At 33.3% G+C, this 9,935-nt stretch overlaps 1 long non-coding RNA gene and 3 other non-coding genes across 4 annotated transcripts; all 4 read left to right on the top strand.

The window, feature by feature from the left end:
* The first annotated feature begins 287 nt into the window (after window positions 1–287).
* Window positions 288–1,263, top strand: LOC121983064. The gene is made up of 2 exons (XR_006112368.1): window positions 288–349; window positions 847–1,263. It is a non-coding gene; the product is annotated as an uncharacterized LOC121983064 (long non-coding RNA).
* On the top strand, window positions 408–509 carry LOC121983643. The gene has a single exon (XR_006112664.1). It is a non-coding gene; the product is annotated as a small nucleolar RNA Z43 (small nucleolar RNA).
* On the top strand, window positions 721–803 carry LOC121983654. The gene has a single exon (XR_006112675.1). It is a non-coding gene; the product is annotated as a small nucleolar RNA U83 (small nucleolar RNA).
* LOC121983640 lies at window positions 842–935 on the top strand. The gene has a single exon (XR_006112661.1). It is a non-coding gene; the product is annotated as a small nucleolar RNA snR60/Z15/Z230/Z193/J17 (small nucleolar RNA).
* Window positions 1,264–9,935: the final 8,672 nt, after the last annotated feature.

Raw genomic sequence — 9,935 nt, 5'->3', positions numbered from 1 at the left:
CGAGTGAAAGGATTTAGCCGAAAAAAAGTTTCACATAAGAGCTCCTTTGCCTTCATCTAATTTCCAAAGTCTAAATTCATGTAATTTTAAAAATCCTTTAATATTTTTTTTTTCTTCTAAAATGCTCTATTTTGATATTTAAAGTTTGAGCCTGATCCTGATCACGCTATGGGATCGGACGGTCCAGATGCGGCCGGCACCAAGCCACTCCATGACAACCAAAACCCTAGAATCTCCTCTATATAAACCTGCGCGATGCCGATTGCCGGAAGCACCTCCATCGGCGAAGTCGACGTTCACTGTTCTTCTCTTCCGTGGTCTAGATCTGCGAATCTCCTTCCTTTCGGAGGTATTTTTCATCGGTTTCTTCAATTCTCCGTAAGATATGTTTTGTATATTGTTGAGGAGGACGATGACGACTCAATATCAAGGTCTCGTTCGTCGTAATGGCGGTGCTTGTCTCCGACTTGACGACCATCCTGATATATCACCACCCATATTCTGAGTCCGCCGCCTCTGTGATCTTCTTCCAATTGTTCGCAATGTTATTTTTTTTTTTATTTTTTTATTTCGGGTTCAACTCTTTTTGGCCGATGATTAATCGATTTTAATGACAAGCATATGTCTGAAGCTTTTCTCCTGTTGAGGACATCTAATCTTCTCTATGAGGCCAATGTTTTTATACTTCTTTTGGTTTAAAATTTTGATTTGAGATTGTGAAGTCCCTGATGAGGATTGTGGATATTAATCTGTTTGCTGAGATTTTGTGATTACGCAAACACTACTGCCTTCCTTCTGAGACTTCTAATCCTTTTAATTATACCGATTTTTCTTTCGGATTTACAGAGGTCTGATGATCGGATAGTTTAAATGATCTAAACCATTTTGGGGGTGATGATTATTGGAATGTCTTTTGCTCCTATCTGATCTCCATGTCTTTCCAACTATACTCGAACTACTTCGATTTTGAGTTGGAATGAATTTTATTTTGATCTGCCTTCGACAAAAGCCAATCTTAAGCTCAAGAGAAACGGCGAGGATCTAACTGCAGCTGATCAGGTCCGATCGAGGGAGGCTCCGCGGTGCTAGTGATTGCTCGCCGGCGATGACGGACTGTAAGGAGACGGATGCAACTTGGAGATTTAGTTCTTTGCAAAGTTATTTGCAAACTGGATGCAACTTCGAATGTAGATTTAACTCATGTCAATACGCTAGTTCATAGCCATTTATGGTAAAAAAACAAAAGAATGCCCCATTTCACCTCGCCCAATTTTTATAACAGGTACAACATTAAAAAAAAAAAAAAAAAAAAACATAAATCACTGATTAATATAATAATCTTATTATTATTTTATTAAAAATTTCTTCTGACTTCGGTCAGTGAAGTTTAAAATGAATTTATAAAATAAATTTATGTTAATATATATTTTTATTAAAAATGATTTTAAAATTTATTAATAATTCTATAAGTGAAATAATCAATGATTTAGAATTTGAGATTTAGTTGCGGTATATTATTATGAATTTTTTAATTTTTTTTATTGTTTTATATAAAAAAATATAATTTTTTTTAGTTCCATATCTATCAAAGAAATTTCTATAAATATTTTAAACCGTCAATGTTAAAATATATACTTTTCTTAATTTTTTTTATTAAAATAAGTTTAATATTAAATTAGATTATTTTTTTCATAGGGAAATTGTAAGGGTGATATTCAAAAATCTAAATAATTTGAATTTTCAAAAACTCAAATAATTCAGATTTTTAAAAGTTAGATATTTTATCTTAATATTTTTAGTATTTTAATATTAAAATATTTTAATTAATATAATTTCATTATAAATGATCAATATGATTTCATTATATTATTATAATGATCACTAGTATTGATTAAAAATAAAATATCAATATAATAATAATTCATAATTATTATAATATAATATTATTAATATTGATTAAAATTAAAGTATAACAAATATAATTCATAATTATTAAGAGTATTTTAAAAAAAATAAAAAATATTTTTGATGATTCTAATAAAAAAGAGTTGTTTTTTTATTTTTATCCCCCAAAAAACTTCTCATTCTGCAAGACAAAATAAAAGCCTAACATGAACAGGATTTGCACAGCATGCATTTTACCAAAAAAAAAATAAAAAAATCGATAAACTGATTTAGGGGGCGTTTGGTATGAGCATGGGAATGAGAATCGGAATGGGAATCATTGTATTGTGGAATGAGAATGAGTATGAGTATGAATATCACTCTTAAAAGCAATGTTTGGTTAATTGTATACTTTCTATCGGAATAAATTAATATTTCCTTTTTTACTCTTAAAGGAAAGTAAGAGAAAAAAAATAGATGTGAGAGAAAGATGAATGTGAGAAAAAATATGATGAAAGAGAATGATGAGAGAGAAAGTATGATGAGAGAGAAAATGTGATGAGAAAAAATGAAGAGAGAGAAAGTATGATGAAAGAAAATGAGAAAAGAGAGTGTGATAAAAGAGAGCATGATGAGAGATAAAATATGATGTGAGAGAAATTATGATAAGAGAGAAAATGTGATGAGAAAAAATGAAGAGAGAGAAAGTGTGATGAAAGAAAATGAGAAAAGAGAGTGTGATAAAAGAGAGCATGATGAGAGATAAAATATGATGTGAGAGAAATTATGATGGGAGAGGATGAAGAGATAGAAAATGTAATGAGAAAAAAATGAGGGGAGAGAGAGTGTGTGATGAGAGAGATTGAGGGGAGAGAAAGTATGATGAGAGAGAAAGTGTGATGAGAAAAAAGAGATCAGTGAGTGTGATGGGAGATGATCCTGTCCGAACCAGGGGTCAACGAACGCTGGGGACGTGGCGCTCCCTGCAGGATCCTCGAGTGCTCCGGCGAACCTGCAACAAAACCGAGCCGGGAGGGGTGTCCCGGCGACGACCCTCCGACGCTCAAGTCAGGCGAAGGAATAGATGAAAGTGGTTGCCGGATGAAGACTCGCGTACCTCCGGTTGAAGAAGTGGAGGCCTTATATAGACTTCTAAGGAGGCTGATGTACATATACCGAGGCACACACACGTGTCCTCAACCCATACCCAGTATGGGCTTGTTAGAGGAGCTTGCCTGACTCCTTACTGCTACAGTACGAGCACGTCTTTGATGGGACAGTGAGCACGTCTTTGATGGGACAGTGAGCCCATGTCCTAAGATCCTGCATATCATCTGCTGTCAGAAGATGTTTCTATCCTTGCCTTTTCTTACTCCCCGTCGATCGTCCGACCGGTCGGCATTTTCCTCACGTCCGGCCGATCGGGTGTTCTGATCCGCGCGGGAGCTTCCTGGTCATGTGCTCTCTGGACTGTTCGCAGCGTTGATGTTTTATTCCTTCGGCCGAGCAGGCCCTCTGCTCGGCCTTTCCTACTGTTCATCATGAGCGTCGGAACCCCGACTCCGGCGGGGTGTATTGCTTCCGCTCGGAAGCTTCAGCTGGTCGTCGCCCTCCTTATCCGCTCGGCCAAGGCCTTTGGCCCTCCTCGCAGCGTTGACTCTGCTAAATGGGGTCCCCCATTCTTACTGCCGGATCAGGAGAGATGATGAGAGAGAAAGTATGATGAGAGAGAAAATATGTTGAGGAAAAAAAAGGAGGGAGTGTGACAAGAGAGATTGAGGAGAGAGAAAGTGTGATGAGAGTAAAAGTGTGATGAGAAAAAAAAAGAGAAAAGAAAGTGTGATGGGAGAGATTGAGGAGAGATAAAGTATGATATGAGAGAAAGTATGACGAAAAAAAGAAGGAAGAGAGTGTGATGGAAGAGATTGAGGAGAGAGAAAGTGTAATGAAAAAAGAGAGGAAAGAGAGTGTGATAGGAGAGAGAAAGTGTGTGATAAAATGATGAGAGAGAAAATATGATGAGAGAGAACAAGGAGAGAGAAGTGATATAAAGAAAAAATAAATAAATAAATTTTAATATTTGATATTAAGGGAGAAAATTTTAGTTTTAGGTCAAGGGTATTTTTGGAATAAGAGAATATTTTGATTGATGAAAATAGAGTAATGACTCATTGAAGGGGAGGTACATGACAATGAATTATTACCCAATTTCAAGGATTCATTCCCTTATTCCTATTTCCATTCCTATAATCCAAACATTAACAATGGTAATCAATGATTCTCATTCCTATTCCCCACTCTTATTCCCCTAAACCAAACACCCCCTTATATTTCATCAATTATCTTAAATCAGATTAATAATAAATTTATTCATCAGTTTGTAAAGGAAAGTTCAGTTTCTGTTAATGTAGATTATGAGGAAGGGACCAATCACATAGGATCTATTGTTCATATACTTATTTTGCATTATAAAAATTATTTTTTAACTTCGAATTCATAATTATAAAATTATATGATAATAATTTTATTGTCGTACTAAATTCCCCTTCCACTATCAATTCGTACTAAGGTAAAAAAAAATGCGCCCAAATTATGTAAATTGTCTCTGTTTTAAAAAAAAAAATTGAAAGGGCATCCCATTATATACTTTTGTATAAAAAATTGTCTTTTATTTTAGTGTACCAAATAGTTGGTACCAGAAAATCAGAAATATTAACTATTTCATTTTAATTACAATTATTATATATAAAATATTATTATATTAAAACAATCTTTATTAACTTGATAAAATTATTTAAATTTTATCAAATTATTTTAATGGATAAAAATCAATTTAAAATAGTATTATAGCAACTAACTGTAGTTACACGTAAAAATAAATGCTCGCCTTATGTGTTAGTCATTATTCCAAAGGCTAGTAGTCGTCTGTAATTTACCTCTTCTGTGTTATTCCTAGGACGAGTTGACGGGGATGCTGGAGGCAAACTTATTCGTCTTTTTTTTATCACCACGTAAAAATATTCTCGAAATAGATAATATAATTGACTGTCCTTTTTAATTTTCTTTTAAAAAGACATTTTACATAATTTTAAAAACCCTTCCAATTTGTATCTTTCATACTTTGCACTAAAATTCCTATGGAATATGATACAATAATGATTTTTTATATATACTATTTAGATCTTAGTGTAGAAGATGTCCTTCAGAGAGACTTTGGAAGAGACCCGAGATTGAGATTTGAAGTCGAGATATTGAATCTGAAGTAATCTAAGGTATATAATTATTTTTCGTAAAAAATTTATTGCCCCCACTATCTTGTTAGACCAGATTATAACGGGCAATCTCTTCTAAGATACAATAGATTCTCAAATAATAAAGTAGTAAGTTCATTGATTATTTGAATAAGAATAGAGAATGATTATTATGTTTAATTTGGTCAATAACACTTATTTATAGAGTTATTTCAATTAGACACAAAAGGACATAACCATTCATTAGCCATGTTGGTTCACAAAAGGATACAACCATTCACAATGAAAGCGTTGGTCACATAGAGATACAATTGTTCACATTTTAAACATTATTTACAATGAAAATCGTTGATCACAAAAGGGATGCAACTTTTTAAAATGCAAACATTATTCACAATGCAAACTAAACCTCAACATTCCTCCACTTAGTTTGCAATGTAACTTCAAATTAACACTTATTTTTATTATACATAAAGGAAGTGATTTTCATCTTAAACTCTCTTATAGGATAAATAAATCACAAGTCCATGGCAAATGATTAATGGTTTATTGCTTAAACCAATATTCAACCATACCTTAAACTTATCATACATATGAATCATCAAATATATTCTCTTATTCACACACTTTTAAGCATGTTTATTGGCCATGCGCTTATCCTAGTTTCATAATCATTTATAAAATTTTACCCCAAAAGTTTATTAGAGGTGACACCACTTCTTATGATTATATAGATGGATATTATCTCAGGTCTTATTAATTAACCTAATAAAACACTTTTGAGATAATTTCATTAAGAACCCAAGTTTAACCTACTCACTTAAAGAGTAACAAAGTACACCTTAAACTCGGAATGATATAACCAGGTGCTCACAATCATTTAATAACTTATTTTTACCCTTTGAATCTCTCAATCTAGGATATACTCATTATTAAGGATTTTTATAATAAATGCATGCCTTAGACTAATATATGTCTAGATTTTTTATTGTACACTTTGTTCAATGCTCTAGACATAGTAGCTTCGCTATCACAATACATGGTTATAGGCGACATTGGCATAAACTAAAAATCTGTATCAGGTAATAGATCTCTCAGCCACTCATCTTCTTTACAAGCCGAGGCTAACGTCACAAACTCAGATTTTATTATGAAATGAGTTATCAGTGTTTATTTCTTTGAGACCCAAGAAATAGCTCCACCACTAAGTAAAAAGACAAAACCACTGGTAGGTTTTTGATCACTTATGCTAGTGATCCAACTAGCATCTAAAAATCCCTCTAGAACACAAGGAAAATTATTATAAAAAAGGTTTAATCTCTTATCCATTTGAGATAACCAAGCACTCTAGTCACTGCTTTCCAATGTTCTTTACTTGGATTCTTTGTATATATCGCTAGTCTACACATCACATAAGATATATCAGGTCTTTTACAACCCATAGCATACATGAGACTTCCAATAACACTAGCATACTCAAGTTGTGCTATTGAATTACCATCATTATCATAAACTTTGAGGTTTGGATCAAAAAGTGTACTTGCTTCTTTCACATTCAAATGTTGATATTTCTTTAAAATCTTATCAAGATAGTGAGTTTGAGAAAGAGAAAAACCCCCACTATGTCTCTTAACTTTTATTCCTAAGATAGTATCAACTTCACCAAGATCTTCATTTTAAACTTAGAAGATAGATACTCCTTAGTTTCAACTATGCCCTTTGTAGTGTCGCTTACAATTAGTATATCATCAACATAGAGACAAATTAGTGAATTTAGAATAAATGCACTATCCGCATTATTATATCTAAAATCATTGGAAAGTAGAATACCCTCAAACTTTTCATGTCATTGTTTTGGGGATTGTTTTAGATCATACAGAGACTTTACTAGTTTACACACTTTAGTCTCGTTTCCGAAAAACACAAAGCCTTCCGATAGATCCATATTCATATACACCCCTTCATCTAAATCACCATTTAGAAATGTTATTTTCACATTCATTTGTTGAACATGAAGTTTCAAGATGGAAGCTAAAGCTAAAATTACTCTTATTGAGATTATTCTAGCTACAGGTGCATATATATTAAAGTAATCAATTCATTCCTTTTGTCTAAACCCTTTAGCTACTAACCTAGCTTTGTAGGTGAGAATGGTTCCATTGGTAGCTAGTTTCTTTCGAAACACCCACTTGCAACTAATAGGTTTGGAGCCTTTTGGTAGATTAACTAGAATCCAAGTACCATTAGATAGTATTGAGTCCATTTCATCATTTTTAACCTCTTTCAAAAAAAAAAAAAAAGCAGCATTCTTAGAGTCCATGGCTTCTTTATAGGTCTTAGGATCTTCCTCTACACTAAACGAAAATAGAATTTTGTTTAGTAGAGAATTCCCAATACTTTCCACAAGAAACACACTATTTTGTGACCATATGAAATTTGAAGAAAGATGTTCATTCTTTCTTTGTCTTTGACTTCATCTAGGTTCACTAGATGTATCAATTTTATTGGTTTTTGACTCACTAGAAGTTTTTTCATGGAAAAAACTTGATGCACTAGCCGGGGTCATTCCCACTTTTAAGTCCTTAAAGAATTGACCTTTTGAAAATTGCACATTTCTTGATTCCACTACGATATTGTTCTCAATGTCAAGTAATCTATATGCCTTTGAATTTTCTGTTAGAGTGTATACTAAAAGCCTAGCTTTTGGTATAAACATTTATCTAGAAATAAGAATCACATTGGTCAAATGTCTACATTTGTGATAAATGTAGTTGTTCAATTAATTTATATTGTAGATAACATGGTGTGTGGTGTCACACACAGAGGATCATGTTATCAGTACCTTATAAATTATAAACAGTAGCTCACGACCAAGATTGAAAGGAACAAACCATTTGAAGGTCGTAGTGTAATTAGGTATTAGTTTATCTTAACTATATAATTACACTAGTACACTTAGAGTGTATTGAGTAGGACCATTAGAGGTCGTTTCTTTTATACTGACTTTATAAAGAAACAAAGACCTCAGTTATTATGGAAGTGTGTGCTCTTAATCCTAATATAATAACAAGCACATATATTTAATATTTATTTCTTTAATTTATCAATGGGTGAGATTTAGTTCGATGAATCAATAAGCCCGATAAGTTGGGAAATGATATCACTTATAGTGTGTGTTGTTGATTATAGAAGGAAACTGTGTCCTAGTGATCTAGGTTGAGAATGCCCCCAAGAGGAGCTCATAAGGATTGTCATGTTAAACCCTGCAGGTGGACTTAGTCCGACATGACAATGAAGTTGAGTGGTACTACTCTTGGAGCTAGATATTAATTAAGTGAGTTGTTAGTAACTTACTTAATTAGTGGACATTTGTTATCTTAAACACAGGGAGACTAACACACTCATAATAAGAAGGAGCCCAAAATGTAATTTGGGATTGGTGCGGTAGTTCAATAATAGTTCTTTAGTGGAATGAATTATTATTGATGAAATTAAGTTGTGTGTTCGGGGCGAACACGGGATGCTTAATTTCATCGGGAGACAAACCAATTCCTCCTCTCGGTCCCTATCGTAGCCTCTAGTATATAGAGATTTATACCCACCGTATACCCACCTTCTTACCCATCCAATGGGGCCGGCCAAGCTAGCTTGGAACCCAAGCTAGGGCCAAGACCAAGTGGATGAGCCATGGGTGGCCGGCCAAAGCTTGGGTCCCAAGCTTAGGTGGCCGCCACTAGAATATTAAAAGGATTTTTATTAAAATTATTTCTTATGTGGATATCATGGTTTTTAAGAGAGTTTAAAATTAAAATTTCCTTTTATAGCTTTCTACAAAAGATTAAGAGAAGAGATTAATCTCTTTCCTTATTTGTAGTTTAAAAGGATGGTTTTAATTTTGGTAAAACTTTCCTTATTTGTAAATCATCTACATGTTTAAAGAGAGTTTAAAATTTGAAATCTTTCCTTATTTGTTGATTAAAGGAGGATTTTAAATTTTAAGAAAATTTTCCTTTTAACCATGTTCATGATTTAAAAGAAAGTTTAAAATTAATAATTCTCTTTTATTAGTTTCTACAAAAGATTAAGAAAAGATTTGATATCTTTCCTTATTTGTAGATTAAGAGATTTTAATTTTTAAGAGATAACTTTCTTTTTATCCACATGTTTAAAAGAAAGATTTTAATTTATTAAATTTCCTTTTTATTAACCACCATGAAGGGAAAAATTATTTGAGAAATTTTTATAAATTTCCGAAAGCAAATTAGGAAGTTTTAATTCTTGTGTGAATTAAAATTTCCTTGATTAAAGGGATTAAGGTGGTCGGCCATTACAAATAGAAAAGAAAAATTATTTTTAATTAAATAAATTTTCCTTTTTAATGGCAAAAGAATTAAGGAAGTTTTTATTAAAATTTCCTTATTTGTCAAGACCAAGGATTATAAAAGAGGGGGTAGAGGTGCCTTCACGGGTGATCAACTCTATTATTCTTCTCCTCTCTTTTCCTCCTTGGTGGCCGGCCCTAGCTTCTTCCTCTTCTCTTCTTCTTATGGCCGGCGGCAACCTTTCTTGGAGCTCTTGATGGTGGCCGGTTCTAGCTAGGAGAAGAAGGAGAGAAAGGTGGTTTTGTTTCTTGTATCCCTTGGAGCTTGGTGGTGGTGGCCGGACCTCTACTTCTCTTGGAGAATTGTGGTGGCCGAAACTTGCAAGGAAGAAGAAGGTGCTTGGTGGTTCTCATCTCAGAAGATCGTTGCCCACACAACGTCCGAGGTTAGAAGAGGAATACGGTAGAAGATCAAGAGG

This window comes from Zingiber officinale, chromosome 5A (genome assembly GCF_018446385.1).
Source record: "Zingiber officinale cultivar Zhangliang chromosome 5A, Zo_v1.1, whole genome shotgun sequence".
NCBI lineage: Eukaryota > Viridiplantae > Streptophyta > Magnoliopsida > Zingiberales > Zingiberaceae > Zingiber > Zingiber officinale.
This window is presented reverse-complemented; position numbering and strand designations above follow the sequence as displayed.